The sequence below is a fragment of the Chelonia mydas genome, chromosome 11 (genome assembly GCF_015237465.2).
Source record: "Chelonia mydas isolate rCheMyd1 chromosome 11, rCheMyd1.pri.v2, whole genome shotgun sequence".
NCBI lineage: Eukaryota > Metazoa > Chordata > Testudines > Cheloniidae > Chelonia > Chelonia mydas.
The window spans coordinates 29,372,475-29,398,041 of NC_051251.2; the positions used below are offsets into that span (position 1 = coordinate 29,372,475).

Genomic DNA, 25,567 nt, shown 5'->3' on the forward strand with positions numbered 1-25,567 from the left:
AATAACCAATACATCTTTTAAAACATGGAACAAAAGAAAATAGTATAAAATTAAAGCAAAGTAAAATTAAAAACTGTATTTTAGATTTGTATAAACGTACTTGGGTGTAATAAACATGATCTTATGGCTAAGGTGGGCTATCTTCCTGACATTTGACTTGTCATTGAGTGACAGAAAGCAGAAATCTCCTGCAATTTCTTTAACTATCCTGAAAGTCTTACTATTTAATAAACTAATCACCAAAACCATAGGCATGTAAGTTATATTTTCCAAGCATCATATGCGACAGTAAATATCTCCTGAAATTTAGTAAAGTCACAGGGCTTGCTGATGACCTAATATTATAAGAATAAGTATTAAATAAAATTATTATTATTGCTTCAGTATTGAAGTCTCTCTACTACAGTTCCCATCCAGAACTTAGTGGTCTAATGTTTGTATATGATGGGAAAAATATTAAACAACACACACTATGACCTTGTCCAAAATATAAAATCCTGCAAAGTCCACCCAATTGAGGGACTTCTTGGCATCCATGGCAACCCCCTTTCACAGGAAAAAGCATGAGAGAAAATGAGCTTTCCTGCATGAGCTTAAGATCAACAAATTCATGCTACAGCAAATCGAGCAGGAAAAGTAAGCTCCAGGGGAGAGTACTAGGCTGACCAGACAGCAAATGTGAAAAATCGGGATGGGGAGTGGGGGGTAATAGGAGCCTATATAAGAAAAAGACCCAAAAATCAGGACATCTGGTCACCCTAGAGAGTACAATTCATTGAGAATGCCTTTCCTCCAGTACCTCGTGTACTGCATTGATTCACATTCCTGGGAATAGCTTCATCAACAAAACGGGCTGAAGATTTGTTTGTTTGTTTTTTTAAAGAGCTTATTTTGTGGAGAAAATAACATTTGTGAAGCAACCCCAAATCCGCAGCAAAGTGCAGAATCTTCAATAATATTCTGCCACACTGAAGTCAATGGGAGTTTTGCCATTGACTTAAATAGGGCAACATTTTTTGGCCCCATGTGTTCACAGTGCCCCAAGTAATGGGCAAACCCCTCAACAATTGCAGGTTTGCTTTGGCTTAGATAAGTTTAGAGAAGTGAGCTTACCTCAGCCTTTTGAAGTTGCCCTTGTCCTTCCTTTCCACATCCCATATTTCTTTTCCACAGATCCCACAAGTCCTGACCCATGTCTCAGTGAGGGTGGTAGTAATGAGAATTGGCGAGGGCACAGGGTCTGGCACCTCTCTACTGTGCCTTGTCCAATACTTAGTTTTGCATGCTTTTGTGCTTTCCAAAGTCAGAGCTACTCCAGATTCCTGTGTTTCTTCTCTCATCCAAGTGAAATTGATTTACAATCACAAGTTAGCGCTGTAGAAATAGCCAGTCCTTGGTTAAGACCCTGAGATGGATTTTAGCATAGGTACCTGGTTGGGAATCAATTTAGGGGCAAGGTTGTTACCAATATATGATAGATTCAGTTTGGTTTCAGTTTTGGGCTGAGCTTCAGACTGGCTTTCCCACCCCGTGGACTACATTACTCAATTATGTAAACAATAGCTACTGCACTTAAAAATGTGGAATACCAAAATGGTGTCCTTTGTTATGTATGATTTTCATCCATTTTCTTCAGGACATGGGGTGCTGTGAACTCTGCACATAATATGCACTTTTTAATATCCTTCTTGACATTGTTGCTTAGTGTAGTTTTATAAATGTCTGTTTCTCTTAAAGCATTGAAAATTGGGTGACAATTTGGAAGATAAGTGGTTCTAAAATATTCTGTACACTATTTTAAACAATAAAGAAAACAAATTCTTCCAGAAAAGTGGCTTCTGATGTGCTGGAGATTTTAGGTAGCACTAGTCTATTTGACAGAAACTATGCAGGATATACATATAGTAACTTACCTGTTAATTAGATATATCCCTAAATATGTGGATAATATGCTTTACACAGGATATACTAAGTGGTACATTATTTATATTAAATACTGCTGTAAGTAGAGATAGACAAACCAACAAACCATTTTGCAAAATATTAAAACTGTAGCCATATCCCCAAACATGTTTAGTTTTGAAAAAGTTTAAATAAGCAGCTGCTCTCCTTCTTTTTCAACTGTTCAATGTTCCTTCCCTGTAGGCAAGCTAGCTTTAAATACAGACCTGCTAATTTGAAGATCTCATTATGAAACTTAGCAGAGATCTGTTTCTTTGATGGAGTTTGGGGAGAAGTCTGAGGTTTCCCTGCTAGAGGTGTTGGAGAGTTTTGGTGCATGGCTTTGGATCTTGATAGCTTTAAACTACATTCTCATAGGCCTTTCGGGGCCTTATGGTTATGTCGTAGGCATGGACCATTTCCAAGTGATGCAGTGCATGCATTTCCTAGTGATGTCATCAGTGGGAGGATAAAGGAGGGAGAAATACCTACACCAATTATTTTAAATTAGAGAAAAGAAAGGAGAAATAAAGATACACATTATTCTAGTTTACCTCTATTTCCTGAAACCTTGTCCCACTCTTGAACATTCTGGGTGTAGGCATTTTGTTTAAAACTATACATGCTTTATCTTGATCAGCAGCCAAAGGCTATAATCCCACAATTTGTATGCCAGCTCCTTTTCCACTTTTCCAATTTGTATGCCAGCACTTCTCTCCTCCTCCCAGCTTCTTCCCATCTTCAACAAATGTTCCATCTTAAACTGAATTTGGAGTGTTGAACCAGTTCATGGTTCTACAGTAAATGTTCATTTAAATTCAGCCTGGTGCTCCACTTCCCATGATACGCTGTGAACACAGACCATGGGAAGATCCGCCTCAAGCGTTTGACAGATGACAGCCCCATGACAGCTGATTAGCTCCCTGCCCCATATAAACCCAATGGGCACTAAAGAAAGTGTCCAGGCACTAGCGTTGATCTTCTGTAGCTGCCATGATCATTCCTGCTCCTTGCTCTTGAATTCTTGGCTTGACCTCGGCTTGATTTGGACTTTGCCTCCTGACTCAGCCCCTGAAACCTGATGCGGACTCTGACCCTTGGTATCGACCATGGCCAGGACCTGACTGAACTCCTCAGCTACTCCTAGCCAAATGTTTGCCCCTGCTCTGACCCTTAGCCCCAACTGCCCATGTTGGGATCCTGACACTACCAAAAACGTTCTTCAAATGAAAGTTTGCCATAGGAAGCTCAGTTAATTAATATAAAAATACAGAAGGAAAGGGGGAAGCAGAGGAGAAAAACAGTGGCAGTTTGAAATTGTTTCTTCTTCCTCTTCCCCATTAGTTTGGATTTCCTTTCGGCCTGTGGCCTAGCAACCTCCATGAATGTGACATCTTTTTCCCCAGAAAAAAAATAAAACTTAGGCTCTTAATTTAGCTTTTAAAAAAAATAGAAAGTGAGAGTCAGAATTATCCTTTGGGCCACACATTGATGGGGCAGAGAAGTTCACATGGGAGAAGGAGAGGGTAAAGAGCATGTGTGTGTCTGTGTGTGTGTGTGGGAAGAAAAGCAGAGACTATGTCATTTAGGCAGCTTTGAGGAAAAGTTTTAAAGTATATAATAAAAATAGAGTTTTGCTTGCTGTGTGAGATAAGGAAAGCAGTGGCTTCTTTGTTATTGGTCTGCATCATCTTGCCATGGAATTTTTTTTAACCTTCCCTCACACCTCCCTTTCTTTTTAGATAAGAAAATCTGAGCTATTCAGTTTCTGCAGTTTGCCACTCCTTTGATTTGTAGCTACTAGATTTGTGGAGCCTGTGGCTTCTGCATTTGGAGCTATTTGTGTTGCTGCATTTTGAACCTAACTGATCTTTCACTGAAATCTCCCAAACCTAGCTGTTCTTAACTTCATGAACAGCTTAACTCTCTATCTGCTCAAATTTTAAAACATACAATAAAGTTGGGATGAGGCTGCCTGGTACTGGACAGAGCTAAGAGCACCAATCTCAGGTCAGACTGCTTTAAAGCAGGGCATGTTCCCCAAACTGGTGGTATATTCTATTATAAGAATTCACCAAGCCAGTAACAAATGTGTGCTTCCAAAATCCTACACTAGTTATTGTGAAGCCACAGACAGTCTCCCTCATGCACCACACAGACAAACCAGACTTCTGTGATAAATGATTATTAAAACCAAGAATCACATATATTAGGTTCTTCTAGTTCCAAAGAACCATGGGAGAAGTAGTGGGAGCATTGAACCAGTTTGACACACTCCAGGTCAAAGTATACTTCAGATATTACCCAAAAACCACACTGGTAGCCAATCCTTTAGTAACTAAAAAGTAAAGGTTTATTAATATAAAAAAGGAAGAGAGTTATTAATAGGTTAAAATGAACCAGATGGGTTACAGCTTATTTCCAAGATTGTAAATCAGGATAATATCAGTGATGTTTAATCTGCCAGTTTGTTATAAGTGTCTCTAGTTCCTCCCAAATATTGAGTTCCTCAGTCCATTGTTCAAAGCTCTTCTGTGTTAGATATCATAATCCAGAGATATGGAGCAGGAAAGAGGAAAATTAGTAATGTCACAGTCTCCACTTTTATATCCTCAGCCCATGTGCCTGGAAAGTTGCTGGCACAAAGATGGAGTCTTGGATCATGTGGCGTTACATGGCATTGCTGAGTCATGGGGCATCCATTCTTTCCGTGCCTTCTGAGGCATCCTCAAGAGGGGCCCTTTGGAAGAGCTGATTCTCCTTAATGGCCCATCAACCATGGCTGTCTGGTATGGATGTAAATCTCTCTCATGGTGTTACCCACGAAAACAGCATGTTTGCGATACAAACACATAGAAAACAATCATAACTTCATACATAATGCTAATACACACACATAAACAAGATAACATTGTTCAACAGATCACAGCTTTTCCAGTGGTACCTTACAAGGCATACTTTGCATAAGATTTAGCACAATTGTGCAATAGTGGTGATACATCAGTGGTGATACCTTAGTGTACATATGGTCCTTTCTCTTTCTATACAGTGTCACAGAGAACAAGCATGGAAAATGTTAACCTCAGAGATTGTGTCTGAGAACATCATAAATAGCTGAAATGGTGGGTTTAAAATTGAAGGTGAAACTCCAGCTTAGAGGATTCTGACATATTGGGCCTGATTCTCAGCTGGCATAGCTCCTTTGACTTTTGTGGGGAATGGAGCTGAGAATCCGGCCAAAAATGTGTTGCTTATGGGGAAACTGCCAGTTTGTGAGATTGGAAAGGAGAAACTGGCCTCAAGCCAAATAAAGAAGCTGGCTATCTGCTGGGATCAGCAAATGTTCCACCCTGCACCCTCTCCCCTACAAAGGGACTGGAAGACATGTGGAAGTGAGTAGGAACGTCTTGGGGTCCAGAGAAGGGAGGAGGACTCTGAAGGATTAGACAAACATCTGAACATGGGAGTATCTACCCAAACCAAAAAGGCAGATACTCTTAGGTTCCCATTCTCACTTTTAGATGGGAAAATGATAGTTTTAATATTTTCCCCATTTTAATGGGTTTAATGCTTTTTTATTTTTTAAAGCTACATTGTTTAAATTATCTAAGCACCTCCCACATAGCGGTGGTCTCTTGCTATATGTTTTTATAATAGATTAAATGTGCACAAAGAACTACACAAGAATTGAAGTGAAAAACATAAATCACTACTTTTTTGACAAGTAGGACCTGCAAATAAGCAATACAATCTATATCCTTCATGCTGTTCCATGATATTTCATGTTGTGAATGAGAGAAGCCATAGCTCTGTGGTTTAGCACTCACAGTAGAAAAATGTACTCTGTCTGTGAGTTATGTAATTTGAAAGGACTAGGAAGATGTGTTTTCTGTTTCACTGGTATAAACCTATTTATTCTGCTCCTCACGCTCTGTTAAATAAGGAGCAGTTTAAAATGAGACTTCTGAAGAGAAGTGTAGTTTGTACCTGTCATACAAAAATCATACTTTTTAGTTGGTGTCACAGTTTTTAAACATTTATAAGTGTGACTAGGGCTTTGCTCTCATTTCTAGAAACCATTTGAATACGTGAAAGATTTTCCTGTAATTAAGAGGGGGAAATAAAGGTGAAACCTTTTAAGTGAATCTTAGTGACAAAGTAAAACTAACTCATTTAAATTACATGTGCAGTTAGAATGGTATTATTGTTTTTCATTTCCTGTCTTAAACTTTTTTTTGTTTGGTGTTGCTCTGCACATGTTCCATTCCACAGTAAGAGAAATTATTTCGACTTGTATGTGCAAATAAATTTGGCTCCCTTATATTTATAAAAGAACATGGAGGATCTGATGTAAAATTACATATAGTCAGTTAGTTTTGCACCCCATCAATATTTATAATAAACTCCCTGTTTATAATAATTATCTTTCTGAAGTACACAAGGCACATCTCCTCATAGCGAATGTTGAGGGAGCAATATTGTACATAAATGTACTTGCTGTTCTGAGTTTTCTGTAATATCCAGACACTCAGTTGGTCAAACAAAGAAGGAAGTTTCAATTTTAACTATGAATGTTTTGCTTTGAATCTGATTCTTAAAGTTATTAGAATAATTTGTTTGCTACAGTATGTAATCAAATGCCAATCAACTTTTGTTGCATGTAAATTGATTCCTCTCACAGAAGAACCACAAGAGCAACTGTTCTCAGTTGAAATTTAGAAAAATTAGGTTTATAAGGGGATGGAAAATGGATTGTATTGAAATGATAGAATGAATTTTCTATGAGGTTTGGTTTTATTTCAGATAATTGTACACAAGTTGTTCCACAGACATAGCAACACCAGATAGAGTTACAGGCTACTATTGAAAGGCTAAAGATAACAAAACATGAGCCAAAGTGTTCCCTGGTGTAATTCCATTGATTTAACATCAAAGGTGAATTTAGCTCTCGTCTATAACTGAGCTGTATGAAAATCACTGCTCTCCAACAGTGCAGAGCTCCCCAGTCCAACTGTTGCTATACTCTGTTAGGGATGCAGTATATTTCCTACTGTTTACCCCGCCAATTGTTTCTCTCTTGAGCATCCCTGGAGAAGCTGGGCACATTCATGGTTTTGTGCGTGTAAAATGTGGAAAATACTGGAAAGCAAGTACAAATATATGAAGCCCAGGAAAATGAGCCTCCCCTAATCTAAATACAGTAATTAACAATAACATTAATAGGATACTATATCACTACAAAATTTACCTATGAAATATATATATACACACACACACAATACAGCACATATATAGCAAATATGTAAAAATTGTTTTCTGCCATTATATGAAACAGCACAAACGATAATGAAAGTGAAATCCTCCAAGATAAATCATTCAGTAAAGTACAGTTCTAGTAATACAACTTTTTACTACTGATTTGAAACCATTTCTAATCAATCTGCCAAGTCAGCTTACTGAAGCTGTGTTGATGCTTAACAGCATTAGCCAGTGCCTATTGCCTTCTTTAATGCTGTCACCCAGTCAAAACCTGTCAAAAAAACAATCTTCTTTATGACAGTTTTGCTCCAGTTTTTAGAAGATTCATAATTGTCTAGTCCTTTACTCAATTTTCTGATCTGGGAATGTGTGTGTGAAGTGATTTCTTCCAAAATTTAGTGTGGCTTATTGGTACTGAATATCAATGACCCAGCATGATTCTTACAAAACATTAATGCAAGTCAACTTTAAGGACATCAGATGGAGTGGAGGTCTATTAACATTTATAGTGGTTTCATAATCACAACATGGAATTTGTGACGAGATAAGAAATTAAATTGAACAGGATTAAGAAAACATCATAAAATGATGTGTGTTCCAGACTGAGAAATTATTGCACTTTCTATATACCGCTGCACTCATTACTGTACAAATGAAAGAATTACTGTTATTTTTTGACCTCATGATCAGAATCTTCTGTGCTTGTCTAAGTTGAATGGTATAAAACTAATTGTTACAATTATGGACAATTGCATGACATAATTTTCACCTAATGTGTATTTATAATCAAATATAAACAAGTCATTAAATTCACGTAAGGTATTCAGTTCATTATCCATTTTATTTTACGTTGGGGAAAGCCAGAGGCTTGGTAACCTCCTCCCAAACTGAGAGATCCACTTCCAGGAGTGACAAAGTTTTCTGCTCCTTTGTTTTGGTGTCAAGTTTCTTTCTGGGCTGTCCAAAATCCATATACCCCACTCTACCAAATTCCTATCTTCTGCACAGACCCCAGCCATGCTTCTGGTACAGCCTGATGTGATAGTACAGAATGGAAGGCCGATTCTACATCCAGATACAGCGTTGCTGCACCTCACAGCTTGGATGTTGGCTTGCTGGCATTCATGTTCAGAGCCTTTTTCACAGAACATTCTTGTTTGTAGTGGAAGAGATTCCACTATACTGACTTATTCAGTAAAATGGAAGATGATCTATATCTGGGCAACACATAAGCCACTATTCCCATTAGAAACCCCAATATCAGATATTCTGGATTACTTACTAGACTTCCAAGATTCTCCATCTGTTCCATGAGAGTCCACTTGGCAGCTATTTCTGTTCTTCCTCCTCCTATGAAGGTCACATATCTTCTCACGCCCTACAGTTGCAAGATTCCTAAAGGGCCTAATTCATCATTTCATAGCGTTTTAAGGCCAGAAGGGGCCATCGGATCATTAAATCTGACCTTCTCTATATCATGGGCCATTGAATTTCACCCAAGTACCCTTCTACTAAACCCAAAGACTTGTTAGACTAAATCATTTCAGTCCATAGGAGACTTTGTTGTTGTGTGCACAGGCAGAGAACAGGAGAGACCAAGGTGCTACCAATGCCTGAGGCCCCTTCAATGACAGGGAATTGAGATATGCTCAGATGAAACCAGTGGGCAAACCATATCCCATGCTACCGAAGAAGGTGAACTCTCCCCCTCCCCATGTCCTGGCCAATTTGACATGGGGGTAAAACTCCTTCCTGATCCAATATATGGCAAGCAGTATGACCCTTGAGTGTTTGAGCAAGATGTACCACTCAGGCATCTAGAAAGAGGATTCTCTGTACCACCTCAAAGCACTGTTTCACCTGGCCAATCTATAGTAGTTCAGGAGAAGGTGGAAGCCCCCTGGGATACATCTAGCCAATTGTGCATTGGGTGAAGAAAACTGTCCTGGCTTCTGCAGGTGACTACCTGAAGCATGCAATTTAATTATAGTCACTATCTTCATGCAGACTTGCTATTGTTATGAACACGTGGAGAACAATGCAGGTAATCCCATTCTCCCCCGACCCATCAAGGAAAGAGATGAAGAGGGGATTCTCAAACCTGTAGACTCTCAGGGGAGAAAGATCACCATGACTATTCAGCCCACCTTCCCATCCCCGCCCCCAAATCCCCACCCCTTCCCTGCCTCTTTTCCACCTTCTCCACTGAGCGCGCCACTTATTTGAATCTATTCACTGACTGAAATAAATGCTCTTGCCATAGCTGGACTTTTGACACAGGCGGGTCATGGAGTTTTTATAGCATGCTGGGTGGGCCTCAGAAAAAAAAGGTTGAAAACCCCGCCTGTAAAAGACATGCCCTTTCTGTAGAACAGATGGAATACTAACTCGTCCAGGACTGCACTTATCCATAATGTAAGAGGATTTTTTGAACAATGATTTTTTTTTTAACCTGCCAATGTACCTTTTATGTGGTGGTTCATTATGATCAGTGGACAAATGAATAGGGAGGGAAGGAACGAAAGGGAGACCGGAAGTCTTTACAGGTTGAGGTACCTCTTTGGGTTCAAAAGTGAGCTCAGTCCTAGGGGCTGGCAGAGTATGGTTAAATGCCTAGTATGTGAGAGATGGGCATGTAGCACCTCCTTCTAGTATTAAGTTAATAAATGGCCTGGCACTTAAATCCATCCCTGTATCTGTCTTCATTTGCCTGCATGTCGTGATCCATGTAGTTCAGGGGTTCTCAGTCTTCTTCTTTCTGAGGCCTCACCGCCAACATGCTATAAAAACTCCACAGCCCACTTGCATCACAGCAACTCTTTTTCTGCATATAAAAGCCAGGGCTAGCATTAGGGGGCAGCAAGCTGGGGAATTGCCCAGGGCCCCATACTACAGGGGCCCCTGTGAAGCTACATAGCTCAGACTTTGGCTTCAGCCCCAGATGGCAGGGCTCAGGGCCCCGGGCTTCAGCCCCAGGGAGAGGGGCTTCGGCTTTCTGCCATAGCGAGTCTAATATTGGCCCAGCTTGGCGGCCTCCCTGAAACCTGCTCGCGGGCCCCCAGGAGGCCCCAGACCCCTGGCTGAGAACCACTGATGTAGTTAATGGACAAAGTGTGTAAGTGTAAGTATAGATTCAAACAGACCTTTAATTATATTAAAATACTCATTATATCTGGCAGAATTATGGCTCTGGAACCTCTGCCCTCTAGCATCAAAATATAAACACAGTAATAATTGTAATATTAAATACCAGAATCTGGTAGCAGATCTACTGATATTTTGATGTCTCTGCATAGATCGTCACAAGTACCAGTTTGACTCCAAAATTGCACTCTAGTCTAAGGGTCCAAGGTTTACATTTATAAATATTAATCTAAGCACTGGTAAATTTGTTATTTTAAACGTGCAAGCATATTTTTAAACATTCTGCACAATGGTAACTTTTTATAATTTCTGTCTTTATTCACAAATTATCAGTCAATAGGTACCTTAGCGATCTTTGTAGGTTTGGAAAAAAAAATATTTAGCATGTTGCTATTTTACTGAGCCAAACTTCATGAGCAAAGAGTGTAATCAAAAGTTATAACGTTACTACCAGCAACCTTTATTTCTGTTATGATTTTGGGGGACAAGAGTTTCTTTTTTATTTCAGTAGAAAATAGATGTTCTGTTTAAAGGGGGATTCCTGATTTTTTGAAGTGTTTTGTATGCAGCACACTGTAGCTTTTAGTGGAATTTTTTAAATTGCCTTCACTTCCTGTAGGGCTCAGTTGATAATACTAGTTCTTGGTTTGAAAGAGGAACAGTTGTCCTGTCATGTCCCACCCCAGGATTTGAGCTACTTGCCAAAGCTCATACCGCAAAGTTGAGGGGTGAAAGAGGTGCCCTGCATCTGGCAAAATATTAAATCGAGGTTCCTTCTGTCTGTCTCATGTGCTGTCCAAATAAAAGATGATGAGCTGATTGCAGGGCAGGAACTGAACATACTCCTTAAACCCTGCTCCACCAACTAATCATTATCTCAAGCTAGGTTTCCTGGGCCCCCTATCAAATCCAGTTTCCTTATGGTACACCCTGTCTTTGTTGGGGCGTTTGCCAGCAACAGAACTTCTAGGGAGGACTCACCAGTGGAATGCTTTTTAGCCCCAGGTAGGAGAGGCCAAGAGCATTTTCTTGCCCTACAACAAACTAGGTATAGTGTTAGCAGCAGCTTCTCTCTTGTCGCTGTGAAGAAGAGGAAGACATGTAGCAGGGGTCCTTGAGCTACTCATTTTCTCTTAATTCATCCTAATCAGTAGCTTAACATGGGGACTTGACTTTTGCAATTGCTGTTTGCAGCAGCCATCTAGCTCTCTTTGAGCTTGTGTAACCCGCTACATTTCGGGTACTTGTATAATCACTGTAATTCCATTTTACAGCATGAATCGTGAGCGGGTTCAGTCTGTTTTGACAGCAGAACTCCTGTCTATGAGTAATAACACAGAAGATAAATATGCAAATTTGGACTGTCATGGATGCGCGTATCCTGGGTTGCTTGAGTTTGGAATAAAGACATCACAATGTCATAAAGCTGCTAAGACTAAAAATCTTTAAATTTATAAGAGGACAGTTTGCAAATACTATGTAAGCAAAATAATAGTATCAAACATACAGATTTCTTCAGTACCAAAAAATACACAGACCACAAATCCTATGCAAATCCTGGGATTGTTTAGTCTGCGGAAGAGAAGAATGAGGGGGGATTTGATAGCTGCTTTCAACTACCTGAAAGGGGGTTCCAAAGAGGATGGATCTAGACTGTTCTCAGTGGTAGCAGATGACAGAACGAGAAGTAATGGTCTCAAGTTGCAGTGGGGGAGGTCTAGGTTGGATATTAGGAAAAACTTTTTCATTAAAAGGGTGGTGAAACACTGGAATGCGTTACCTAGGGAGGTGGTGGAATCTCCTTCCTTAGAAGTTTTTAAGGTCAGGCTTGACAAAACCGTGGCTGGGATGATTTAGTTGGGGATTGGTCCTGCTTTGAGCAGGGGGTTGGACTAGATGACCTCCTGAGGTCCCTTGCAACCCTGATATTCTATGTTTCTATGATTTAAAACATGCACCATTGATTTGGCATTAATGTCATCACGCTGTTCTGAGCTGAACAAGCAGCAAGCGGCCAGTTGTTTGAATAGGCTGTATCCATCTCCTTGTGGCTATTTTCTTGCTGCAATTAGTAAAACCAGGCCTTTCTGCTCCCAGACTCAGCAGATCTTTCAGAGTAAAGGAACAAAGGAGCTGGAAGCAGCAAATGCTCTGCATGGGTGTCAGATGGCCACCTGGCAGCTACTGAAGAGAACCTCCAGCAAGGAAGAATCTTATGCATATAAACTTGTGCAAGCAACTTTGGTCTATATATAGTCTCAGCAAACTAAAATGTCTACTTTTATGGAGTAATCAATGTTGTTGTTTGAAAGAACACTGAGAATTATGAGTACTAGGAAATGGGTAGAATTTTGCATAGGTGGCATATATTGCAAGGGCTTTGACATTTCTATTTGTGTTTTCGGGGCAGGTATTTCTCAAGCAGAGCACCTGTTTTTGAAAAGCACTTGTCCAGTGGAATTCATAACACAGCTTCTCTCTCTCTTTTCTTTTCTTTTCTTTTTTTTTTGGGGGGGGTCTTCAAATATGGAGCTAGAACAAGCCAGAGAAGGAGACAACTTAAACTGAAGGTGAAAGAAATAAAGGAGATGAGAAATAATATAAAATAGGAACAGCAATAAACCTTTAAAAGAAACCAATCAGGAGCTGTTAAAGGAAAGAAAGAAGGTGCACGTGGAGGGGGAGAATAAATGAGGGAGTGAGAGAGGAATAAAGTTAAGATAAATAAGACTTGATATAGTACTTAATTAAATTGTATTTTATTGACAGTATGGCTTCAATTAGCTAGCAGTTTCAGGGCACATCCAAAACCTTCAGATAGCCAGGGTGCCAGCTCTGCAAACTGAATTCAGCTTTATTTTGCATAGCTGACAATTTCTACTGTAGACTACTGGGCAACTTTCCCCAAAAGAAAACTTCGTGCTGAAGCCCTGAGACACTTAATGGCTTTAACTTATGAAGGCTGTCATTTGACAACCCCAAGGGCACAGTAGCGGTAGGGCACATCAAAGTGCCCCAATCCAAACTGTGCCCTTAACCACCAGCCTTGGAAAGTGTATGTCAGTCTTTATAAATATCTGAACCTACTTTACCTTAAAAACCATTATCTCCAGAGGGACATGACCCTGTTTTGGGCAACAGAGGATTTCAGGTAAACCCAGCTTTGCCAAACACATTCTCCACTTTTTATTTTATTATATGCCTCTAGAAAATGGCTCTCGGCTTTTCTTATTTGGAAAGAGAAGTGATGATAGAAGTGAGATAGTGCTGCTGCTGCTTAGTGTTTGTTTCTAGCATAAGTTATTAGGCAGATCTTTTTAAAAATTACTGCCAGGGTGACTAGTAGCTTTTTCACTGAATTTCCAGCCTCCTTTGAAGAACTGCGTGAAATGGTTTCACTATTATAAGTCTATTATTTTAAAGTTTTGTTTGCTTTAGTGCTTCATTGTTCATTTTTATCTCTGTTCATTCTCAATTTAACTTTTTAAAACTCAGTTTAAAACTTTACTAAAGAAAACCAAAAATTTCTTCCAAGTGGAAGGAGTTAAATACCTTACATAAAGAGCCTGAATCCATACTAGTCATTTCTAACGTAATGAAGTATCGTTGTAACTTTTAAATATTTTTTATGTTGCAGTATCTGAGTTCTTTTAATTTTACATGTAGGACTTATTAAACACATTTGCACCTTCAGACATACAGATGAATACAGATGGGCAATGCAAGCTTTTACTTTCCATGGAAGAGACACGGTCACAACCTAATCTAAATGTAGAATTGTGCTTGACTGAGATTAGAACCCGTCAGTAGTATTAACTTAAAAAAACAAAACAAAACAACCAAAACCCTTTAAGTTTAAAAAGAACAGGTGGCCTTTCTTTTTCTACCTGACCTTAAACTGTCATAGTATGTAAAATTTGTCACTCTTACACTGCTGAAATTGTATTTATCTATCTTTTCCACAAACTGCTCTACATTTTTAATTCACAAAGTGGAAGACATCTATGTACTAATGGTGTTCACACATTCCTTAATTTATATGCCTGCTTGTACTTGGATGCATATGGATGTATCCCACTGATGTCAGCAGGAGCTTTGCAGACATTCAAGGAGAGAATTTGTCCATGATCTCCCTTTTTAATAACGTCGTTTATTTCTAAATATCTTATAAAGCAAGAACGATTATCAAATTACAACAAAGCATTCTTATGGTATTTCTACAATGCCTGAATCAGTAAGATACTTTCTGTTGCAAAGAGTTGTAAAGTTAATATTTTCATGTAAAGGTTTGGGGTATTTTGGTTATAGTCCTTGAATATTGATAGCAGACCATATTATTTCTTCTTTGTCCAAAGAAGCGGTGGTTGTGTGTGATTTCAGTATTTCTTACTACTGATAGTCCTCCTTATCCGAGCTAATATTTTATTTACTGTATTAGCCAAAACCTTGGTTGTTATGTTACATGGTAGCTTAATAGGTCAGTAGGGAGGGTATATAGTAGCATCTTACTGTGGCAAGGATTAGTTTAGAGTTACTCTCACTAATGCTGCAAGCTTCTTCCCCTTTAGTATAGTATTTACAAATGTCTGTCAGTGGGCCTATTAACACTTCTTGAAAAGTTTTGTGAAATTCAGCAGGCTAGCTGAGGCAGAGGCTTTACCTGGTTTTATATCTGAGTTGGAGGCCCATACCTCACCTCCTAGCATAAAATTTTACCTACTTATGGATATTTTTATTCAGAGCATTATATTTTTTCTTGCAAAACTCTTTAACTTTCAAACCAAAAGCCTGCCCCTTTATTTTGTTTTTTTTTAATATTTGTTTTATTTATCTAAGTTCTTTTTCAGTTTGAGTCTATTTAATTTCATCCTTGTATTTTGTAATTGTTGACAAAATTTCTTTGAACCATTTTATTTATATAACTGTTCCAGATTAAGTATGTTCTTACCAATCTATCTTTTCTTTTGTATCTTCTTTAATTGGGAGCATCTGCTAATTAACTGGCCTCTTATTACAGCCTTCTCTGAGTCTAGGAACAGGCCCCTGTTAATGTTATCTTTAAGTTCAAAGTATTGAAGGATCTCTCTCTTTTTTTGATAGCTTCTTTTCTCTGAGGAAAAGAAGCCAACTTAATCACCATGAATTAATGTGAGAAAGATAGTTTCGTAGGTCGAGTGAGGCTGAGCCATTGATCTTATCTTATGACTGTTCCAATTGTGCTGCTTTCAGCTAATTGCAAGAGAGACTGTATAAAGACATGTTATATTAGGTATGGTGAAGGATGTCTGGCTAAACCCTGTCCTGCTCCAGTGTCTAATGATTCATTTGTGTCCGTATACCATGCTGCCTAACCTGTTAGCAGTAATGTACATACTATAAGTGATTCCTAGTTCAGGCGGGTAGGGTGGGCTGCTGGAATGGAGGCAAAAGAGGCTCCACATGGCCCCTGCACTAGAAGAAATCCTGGGAGCTTGGGAATGCTGGCCAATCAGCATCCATCTCCCCTGGCTGGCCAATGGGTGACAGAGACCCCCTAGGTAGGGTGACCACCTTTTCAAAAGGCAAAAGTGGGATACATATAGTCCTAGCCCTCTGTGGCCCCTGCCCCTCCTCTCTGTGAGGCTCTGGCCAGGCCAGAAGCCAGAGCCAGGCTGTGGTAAGAACCACGCAGGAAGCCCGGGACATTCCACCTGGGCAGGGGGCTGGGCTGGTGCTGCTCCCGAGTCTTGGGCAGGCGTGGATTGGCACTGCAGGATATCTGGGACAAATGCTGTCCAGAAGTCATTCAGCCTGGAACCAAGACTTGAACTGTGCATTTCGGGACTGCCCCGCCCAATTTGGGACACGTAGTCTCCCTACTCCCAGGGGGAGGAACTACCTATTGTCCCTTGGCGAGAGTCTCCCTGCCTTGCTACTGGGACTGTTCCCCTCAATTTCCTCTACCTAGTGATGAGGGTGGATGGCATCTAGCCAAGGCTTTCAAAGGAAAAGAGGGTCCATTCTGAGCTTTATGGTTCTATGGCTAAGGAAATGTAGTGTGAAACTGCTAATCTAAAACCAAAATGCCTTATCTGTCAAAAATAAAGATACTAAGGATCAAATTTTAGCCATCTGAAATAAGGCAGCAGACTGGTTTTCCTATTAACTTGAATGGGAGCAGGATGAAGTCCTTAATGAGGAGGAAAGAAGTAAGCTGGGACTAATGTTACTGCTGTATTTGCTTTTCAGTAAAAACCGACAATACCTTGCCTACTAGAGATTGTGCAGTAAATGTGTTCAGATTAAAGTTACCTAATCACCACACTCCAATCCTGTTTGTTTGTTAGCATCGCTTGTTGCTTTTGGTCTTAAATTTAGAATTGTAAGCTGTTTGGAGCATAGACTCTCTCTTACTATAGTTTCTTGCTTTGTACAGCACATAAGCTTGAAGGGATCCTGATTTTCAAAATGGTGGTGTAAAGCTTTATTATTTAGTAGTATTATTTATTTATTTAAAAAGTCTCCCTGTTTTTCCTTCATGGAATAAGTCAAACTAAGCTTATATGACTTTGTGGAATTTCCTGAAAAGAGGTAGGTAGAATAAATCTGCTGTGTGAGTTTCTAGATGCGGAAAGGTTGTTGAATTCCAACATTATATTATGTTTTCAGAATGGGTGATGGGATTTTAAATATGCAATTGCTAATAAATGCATGTCTCAGTGCCAGCTCCTCATGTACCATTTTGAAAAAGGTTTGAGTCACAAATAGTCCAAACTTTTCACTTTTGACCATTTTTGTTTCTTCTCTCTGTTATTTCTTATTTTCATGTGTATATTTTTAATCAGCACAAGAAGAAAATTGCAGTCAATATTTATGGTCATTAAAGTCTACAGTGATTTACTTTGGGGGTAAAGTAAAATCTTCCTGATAGGGTATATAGTAATGTAACAATTGCATTAGCAATTGTTTGTTTTTAAAATGTTACTGCTGAGAAGATGGGCTTCCAGCACAGTGAACTTGCAGTGTTGAGAGCTCATGTCCTTTTGATGTTTTAAATACAACTGTTTAGCATGAAATCAGAGCTTCTAAAACTCTTTTTATTATTGACTTTTTTTTTTTATAACTACATTTTTCAGTAAATGTCTAGACTGCCACCTCATCCAAACTGTTTAAAAGCTGAATGTATGTTCTGGAAAGTATTTGATCTGTAGCTTACTTGATGCAATAATTTAGAAATTACTATGCAGTAATGTCTAAGAACTTATACAGCAAGCATTATTCACTTCTCTAATCCTTTTTGAACAGAATTATTTTTAGTAAATTAATTTTCTTAGATTAAAGAAATAAAAATTTGGCTGCTGTTTTTAATGTTTTATTTATTATGATAAATATTTATATAATCCATTCAACATAGTCAAGCACAGTCTTCCTGAAGATATGTCAGACTTTCTGTACCTCAATGCAAAGCCAAACACTTGTGTTTAAAAAACATGTGAGGCAAAAGTGGGTCAGGAGAGCCTCAGCTGGTGTAAATTGTTATACATTGACTTGAGTGGAGTGATGACAATTTACACTACCTGAGCATCGGCTTGTTACTTTTTTATATAATTAAGACGATGCATTGAGGGACATAATCTGATATAAGACTAATCAAGTTACTGATGATGGTTTCCATGAAGCTACAGTATATTGACCCTTTGGCCCTGGTCCTGAAAGCTGCTCATGTGTTTGTCCCCTGCACAGAATTCCTCACGAGTGAGTGTTTGCAGGATTGGAGTCTTAGACATAAGCTATTACATAAATTATGATACAAAGAAATCATTAAGGCCCTGTAATGGGGAATATAAATCCCTCCTGGTCTGGAGGAGGCTGTGTTGCTGCCAGAGGCTCAATTAGAGCCTCAATCAGAGGCCCCTTCCCAAGTGCACTTGTATTAGCTGTTAGGTCTGCGTGAAGGACTTAAAAGAGAGAAGCTGGGACCCGCTTTTGCAGCCTGGGGCAAGCAGGAAGCCTGCTTGGGTGGGGCCCTGGTGAGCTGTAGCCTGCCAGAACCTCTGAGTAAGGGAAAGATTGTGCCAGCTTCTGGACCATGGGGTTGATCAAGACACAGGTGCCCTGTGGTTAGACAGGAGGACAGCTTCTAGCAGCAAAGGCAAGCTGTAATGGGGGGGCAGCACGCCGAGCCCAGCCAGGATGAAGGGTTGATTATTTACATGTTTCTATTGCCTTTAGTAAAAAAAAAAAAAAAAAAAAAAAAATCTGTTGCCCTGGAAAGGGCTGGTCTCTGTAAAGTGGCCTGGTTGGTGATCCAGGTTGTTCCTATGGCCAGAGAAGGCCAAAGTCAGTGGGAAAAACCGAGGCAGTATTGCTACATCACTTGGCCAGAAACGGGTGTGCTTGAATGATAACTTTGCTACAAGCTCCTAATTCAGGCACATACATGCCTAAATGTTTCTCCAGACTGAAACATTGTTCTTTTAGTGAGAACAAACTTGAAGTGTTTGAAATGTGTTGAGTGTCTCTTCTGAGATGATCAGCCCTCTGTTCATTTTTAGTACTACCATGTTTTGAGATCATACTAAAATTATAGAGAGTATAGCAGTTCTCTGTACCCATCATGCCCATTAGAAGCATGAGCACTGTTGCCACTTAGACATAATGATTTTTCTTTTTTGATGTACACACAAGTCCCATTAACATTAGACTTCCCACACACTCACTTAGAGGAAAAGTAGATGCAGCGAAAAAGATGGCAGACTTTTCAGTAACTAGTAATCAGATCTTTACAGTTTAGCCTTATTCTTCACAGAAAGGTGAAACCAGGAGTAAATCAAAATACTGTTAAGCCACTGAGAGAGCTTTGCCCTTGGCTTCTGTGCACAATCACATAGCATTATACCTACCTAGTCAAATACTAGGAGTTAAAGAAATTTGACCATTAGATTATTCTAATTTTTAAAGCATTTAGTATTATTTAATGCATTTAGGTAGAGAATAGAGAGTGGTTCTAATACGTTCCTATTTTGTGGATCTCTGATTCACTATAAATAGTGTGTGTGTAAAAATGTTTTCAGTGTTCATTCATATTTTTATAAACATGTGAATGAACAATGCAATACAACAACACTGCAAGTGTGTGTGTAATATATGTGGAAAACTTGAAAGCTTCTCTTCCACCAATAGAAGTTGATCCAATAAGAGATGTTACCTCACCCACCTTCTCTTATGTTTTATATGAGATTTAAAAAATCTCTATCTTTTAACAGCAAAATGTTTTTTGTGCTGTTCATAGACTGGTAGTTTTTTTACCTCAAAGTTAACAGTATCAGTGGAAAAAAATAGACTGGGCACAGATTAACAAGTCCAAAAAACCGGTTTAATTAAGCAATACATGTAGTATCTAGTTCCATGCTATATGAATGCGTGGTACCAAACTTGGTAATTCTTATTCAGTCTTTGAACTGAAAATTGCAGGTTTTGGACACTAGTGAAGAAACGAGAGAGGGTTTTCCACTGTTTCTGTAACCTCTGTTGGTGGTTTTATTTATTTATCAAGGGTGGTGGTTATTAAATAAAAGACTCTTATAAGAGTAAGGATTTTAATACTTTAAGGGCCAAATGCTCATTCTGCATGTAAAGATGTAGTTAAAGGGGCTCTATGTGGCCTATGGGAATCCTCTAGACCAGCGGTTATCAAACTGTGGGTTGGGACCCCAAAGTGGGTCATGACTCCATTTTAATGGGGTCACCAGGGCTGGAGTTAGACTTGCTGGGGCCCGGGGCTGAACCCTGATCCACTGTCCGGGGCCAAAGCCAAAGTCCAAGCCCAAGGGCTTCAGCCCTGGGCGGCAGGGCTCAGGTTACAGGCTTACCTGTCTGGGGTTGAAGTCCTCAGACTTTGAATCTGGACCTCTACCCAGGACAGCGGGGCTTGGACGGGCTCAGGCTTCGGTCCCCCCTTCTGGAGTCCTGTAATAATTTTTGTTGTCAGAAAGGGATTGCAGTGCAGTGAAGTTTGAGAACCCCTGAATCTACACGTTCTGCCCCAACCAAGTCCAGGGCATGGAGCAGCTGTGCATTCCTGTGGCTCTTACTGCAGTCTTCAGGTTGAACAGCATGCTGTTCTTCCCCCCACTGCCATCCGCCCCCCCCCCCCCCCAACTCCCGCCAGATGGGTATTTTTGTTTCTAGATCTGTGTAGTGTATTGACCTTCTGGCTGTTGTTGGGGAGTAAAAGTGGGAAACTAAGTCACAAGTCCACCTAATGTAGGCTTAATCATTTTTTGCCTTTATTTATACAATTTTAGATGGAATTTGTCACTTAGTGTCTAGACATGTTTGTTCCAGACAAATAACAGATAAGATGGAATTGGTAAACGGGCCTAGGTCACTACATTCTAGGGCACCTGGAAGTCCTTCCACGATAGTCATTGCCTTCTCTGATCCCTTCATCTGGTCCTTCAATCCCACCCTTCAGTTTCTAGTCTGGTGTTTCTCCAGTTTGGGCCTATGTCTGGGCTGGTCTGGTCTTTCTCCATTTGTGCCGATGTTCACATAGGCCTTTTATCTACATTAGACTACTTAATCTTAATCCAATTGGCTTTTAACACATTAACCCTTCTGGTTTTAGAAAACCCGTACATTATGCATATGCAGGCTTCAATTACCCAATTTCTGCATTTTTCCTGTTGGTTTTGCAGTTTCTGGGTCATGTTATCCTCCCCTGGGTCTTCCCTGAAAAAGGTCTTTTTGTTGTTACAGGTTTGTGTGGCCTTTTTTACCTCAACCTCCAGCACAATGTTAATTTTTGTTCTGTCAGTAATAACGTTATTTTAAGCAACACAGCAATTCTATGTAAATAGGCAAAACAGCACTTATGCCAGCAAGGCCTTGGCCTAAGTGTTCCCTGATCTGTACTCATTCACTACCTATAATTACAAATCATTAAAATATAACTGACAAAGCTTTAAATTTTACCATTTAGCAATCCTTCATTTTTATATTTCAGTGTTATAAGTTAGTATATGTATCCCCTTAACCTATTTGGGGAGGGGAGTTTGGAGAACATGCTATGATTCTTTGATGTCAACGGTTTGTATCTTCTTTAAAGATGTGGTTTTCATTCAAAGTTCAGTTTTGTTTGTGCATCATGACAAAAACTTCATTAGAAATTTTTCTATGAGTGTATTTTGATGCGTGTCTCAATTTTAGGGCCTTGATACTTAGTAGCTTTTAATGATAACCCAACACTGTCTCACTTCCGGCCTCCTCCCAACACTCTTCTGTGCTTCCATGGACCAAGCCCCTGTAGAGCAGTGTTCAGCAGGGTGCACCAGGCATTACTTCTCTGAATTTGTTACGTGGTTCAGAATGTAAATGCTTGGCACCAGATTTTGTAATCTATTCTTTGATGCCTGCTCTCTGCATGGCTGATAGTTGGTGGTTCTACTGATTTGGGGGCCTTAAATGCTTATTCTGTGGAAGGCCGACAGAATTTATCCCTACATCTGAGATGGGCAGTTGTAGATTATATGGCTAGAAAAAACTTAAATGATGCATTAAAATGATTTGTCTATTCATAGACCAGTATTCTTCTCCAAGCTTGAGCATTTGAGGGAAGCCTTGCATGATGTCCTGTTGATGCAGCTGTTGTGCCAGGGAAAAATGGCAATTTAAAACCAAAGTACAGGTGCATGCAGATACGTGTGAGGGGCAGTGACTTTGGTAGAATTAAACTCTTTGGTAGAATAGAATAATTCCTTCATTTAATCTCACATAATACATTAACTGTTTCTGTCGATGAAGCAGTTAAATAGTTTGAGGTGTTAATGATTGACTGCAACTTTTTTTGCAAGGTATATTCTTAGTTAAACACATTGAGCTCTAGCTATTTTTCTCTCATGTACACTAATGGGAATTATGCATAAAATGTGAGAGCTGGTAATATGTATAGGTCTTAAAAAACTAAAAAAACTAAAAATGTGACAGTGTTCAGAAAATGGGGGTTGGGGAACAGTGTTTTAAACCCATAAATCTATGTGGAGCATACCACATGGCTGCATGTGCTCACAAAATACTGGGAACAGAAATTTTTGGTGGTACAAACATGGCATAGCAAACTTTACAATACCCTTGCACCGTCTGGCAACCAGGAGAAATGGTGAGAGAGCAGGTTTGGAGTGCATAGTCGTCAGACTGATCCATGGCCAGAAGAGCATACATAGGGCAGCTCCAACTGGCATAATTTAAAGCTGTCAGGGGCCTCTGATTTCGGGGAATAAAAAGGTGTCTTAGAGCTACTTTCTTCCTCCCCTTGTACCCTCCTGAGCTGTGTCAAGTGAAACCTTGCCTCAGTTGAGGACCTAGTGGTTTTTCACTGAGAGGTACCACAGTTGTATTTTTCAGTAGGTATGAATACAAACGTAGAGTGACCTCTCAGAATGAGGTAAATAGAAGCTGTGAAGTGTAATAGTTCTAATTGCTGCTTATTAGGAAGGGTTCTTGAAACTGTATTTTTTAGTGTAATAATTAGGAAAATAGCCCCTTTTTCCCCCATGTCAACATTAACACCTTATCCTAGAATAAAGAGAAATTACCAAATACATATTTGAACCAATTATAACAATTGTTTTTTATTTTCCCAATTCTCATGATTCTTCTTGCATAGTTCAGGTGTCAGTTTAATCTGCAATACTTTCAAGAGGACTGAACATTTCCTTCTAGTATACAGACTCAGATATGAAAAAAACACTTTAATTTGTACTAATGACTAGGGCTGTTGATTGATCTCAGTTAACTCATGCTAATAACTCAAACTGATTAAAAATTGCAGTTTTAATTGCACTGTTCAACAATAGAATACCAATTGAAATTAAATATTTTGGATTTTTCTACATTTTCAAATATATTGATTTCAATCACAGAATACAAAGTGTACAGTACTCACTTTATAATATTACAAATTTGCACTAAAATATTTTTCAATTCACCTCCTACAAGTACCATCATACAATCTTTATCATGAAAGCGCAACTTACAAATGTAGGGTTTTTTTTGTTTATCACTGCACTCAAAAACAAAATATAAAACTTTAGTGCCTACAAGTCCAGAGTCCTACTTCTTATTTCTCTTAGCAATTGGCTGAACAAGTTTGTTTACATTTACGGGAGATAATGCAGTCTGCTTCTTATTTACAATGTCACCTGAAAGTGAGAACAGATGTTCGCATTGCATTTTTGTAGCCAGCATTGCAGGATATTTACATGCCAGATATGTTAAACGTATGTCCCTTCATGCTTTGGCCACCATTCCAGAGAACATGCTTCCTTGATGACGCTTGTTTAAAAAAAGTGTCAATTAAATTTGTGACTGAATCCTTGGGGGAGAATTGTTGGTCTCCTGTTCTGTGTTTTACCTGCATTCTGCATATATTTCATGTTATAGCAGTCTCAGATGATGACCCAGCACATGTTTGTTTTAAGCACACTTTCAGAGCAGATTTGACAAAATGCAAAGAAGGTACCAATATGAGATTTCTAATAGCTACAACACCTGACCCAAGGTTTAAGAATCTGAAGTGTTGTCCAAAATCTGAGAGGGACAAGGTATGGAGCATGCTTTCAGAAGTCTTAAGAGCAATACTCTGATGCGGAAACTACAGAATCCAAACCACCAAAAAAGAAATCAGCCTTCTGCTGGTGGCATCCGACTCAGATAATGAAAATCAACATGTGTCAGTCCACACTGCTTTGGGTTGTTATCAAGGAGAACCCATCATCAGCATGGGCACATCCTCTGGAATGGTGGTTGAAGCACAAAGGGACATGTGAATCTTTAGCACATCTGGCATGTAAATATCTTGCAGTGCTGGCTACAACAGTGCCATGCGAATGCCTGTTCTCACTTTCAGGTGACATTGTAAACAAGAAGCTGACAGCATTATCTCCTGCAAATGTAAACACTTGTTTGTCTGAGCGATTGGCTGAATAAGCAGTAGGACTGAGTGGACTTGTAGGCTCTCAAGTCTTACACTGTTTTATTTTTGAATGCAGTTATTTTTTTGTACATACCCTTTTGTTCTTACCCTTTTCCCCCCTTGGGTGGGGTACTTGCAGTCCTTAGCTGCTGGGGAATGGAGTCTGATTTTCCACATCTCACAGCACACCTCCAAGCTCCAGTCCTCTCTCCTTCCTCCTCTGTCTTCCTGAAGCGGGGGGTTTTATTATGTTCCTAACAGGGCCTTAATTGACTGCAGGTGCTCCAATTAACCTGCAGCCACCTTCCCTAGTCTACAGGGAACCATGTCTTAATTAGCCTTGACCTTATATATTTCCCCTCTAGCACTGCTCCCTGGCCCTCCTGTATCACATATTCCCCCTGGGAGAATGTGATACAGGAGGGCCAGGGAGCAGGGGTTGGGCTACACCACAGGGTTGGGCTACTTGGGATGAGAGACAGTGTTGTCATGACAGGCTGTCCACGTTGCCGTGTTGGCTTCCGGCTCTATGCTGTATCTGGAGGTGGAAAGGTTGTAGGGATAGAAACCATCTAGTCACTCATGCATTTTTCTCCTTGTTTGTGCTCATCCATTGGAGTGGGGCGTGGTCTGTCACAAGGGTGAATCTCTGCCCAAGCAAGTAGTACTGTACCCATTTAACTGCTAGGCATTCCTTTTCTACTATGGTGTACCGTTGCTCCCTGGGCAGGAGCTTTCGGCTAAGGTAAAGGATTGGGTGCTCCTCATCCCCCACCATCTGTGAAAGGACGGCCCCAAGACCTACCTCTGAGGCATTTGTTTGTAGGATGAATTCCTTTTTGAAATCTGGGGCTATGACCACCGGATGGCTGCAAAGGGCCATCCTTAGGTCTGTGAAAGCTTCCTCTGCCATCTCGGTCAACTTAACTATTTCCGGGCCCCGAGCTCTTATCAGGTTTGTCAGAGGCGCTGCCCTTGTGGCGAAGTGAGGGATGAACTGGCGATAGTACCCTATCCCTAAGAATGCTCTAATTTGCTTCTTGTGGATCAGGTGATACCATTCCTGTATTGTGTTCACTTTGTTCCATTGGGGCTTCACCAGGCCCCTTCCGACTACATACCCGAGGTATTTGGCCTCAGCTAACCCTATTGCACATTTAGATGGGTTAGCAGTGAGGCCAGCCTGTCTAAGAGCATCCCATACCACTTCCACTTTCCCCAGGTGCATCTCCCAGTCAGGGCTATGGATAACCACATCTAAATAGGCAG

General features: G+C 39.9%; 1 protein-coding gene across 1 annotated transcript in view; it reads left to right on the plus strand.

The window, feature by feature from the left end:
• The window catches only part of KCNJ3 (potassium inwardly rectifying channel subfamily J member 3), a 196,258-nt gene that overhangs the window by 63,285 nt on the left and 107,406 nt on the right, over positions 1 to 25,567 (plus strand). The window lies entirely within an intron of this gene.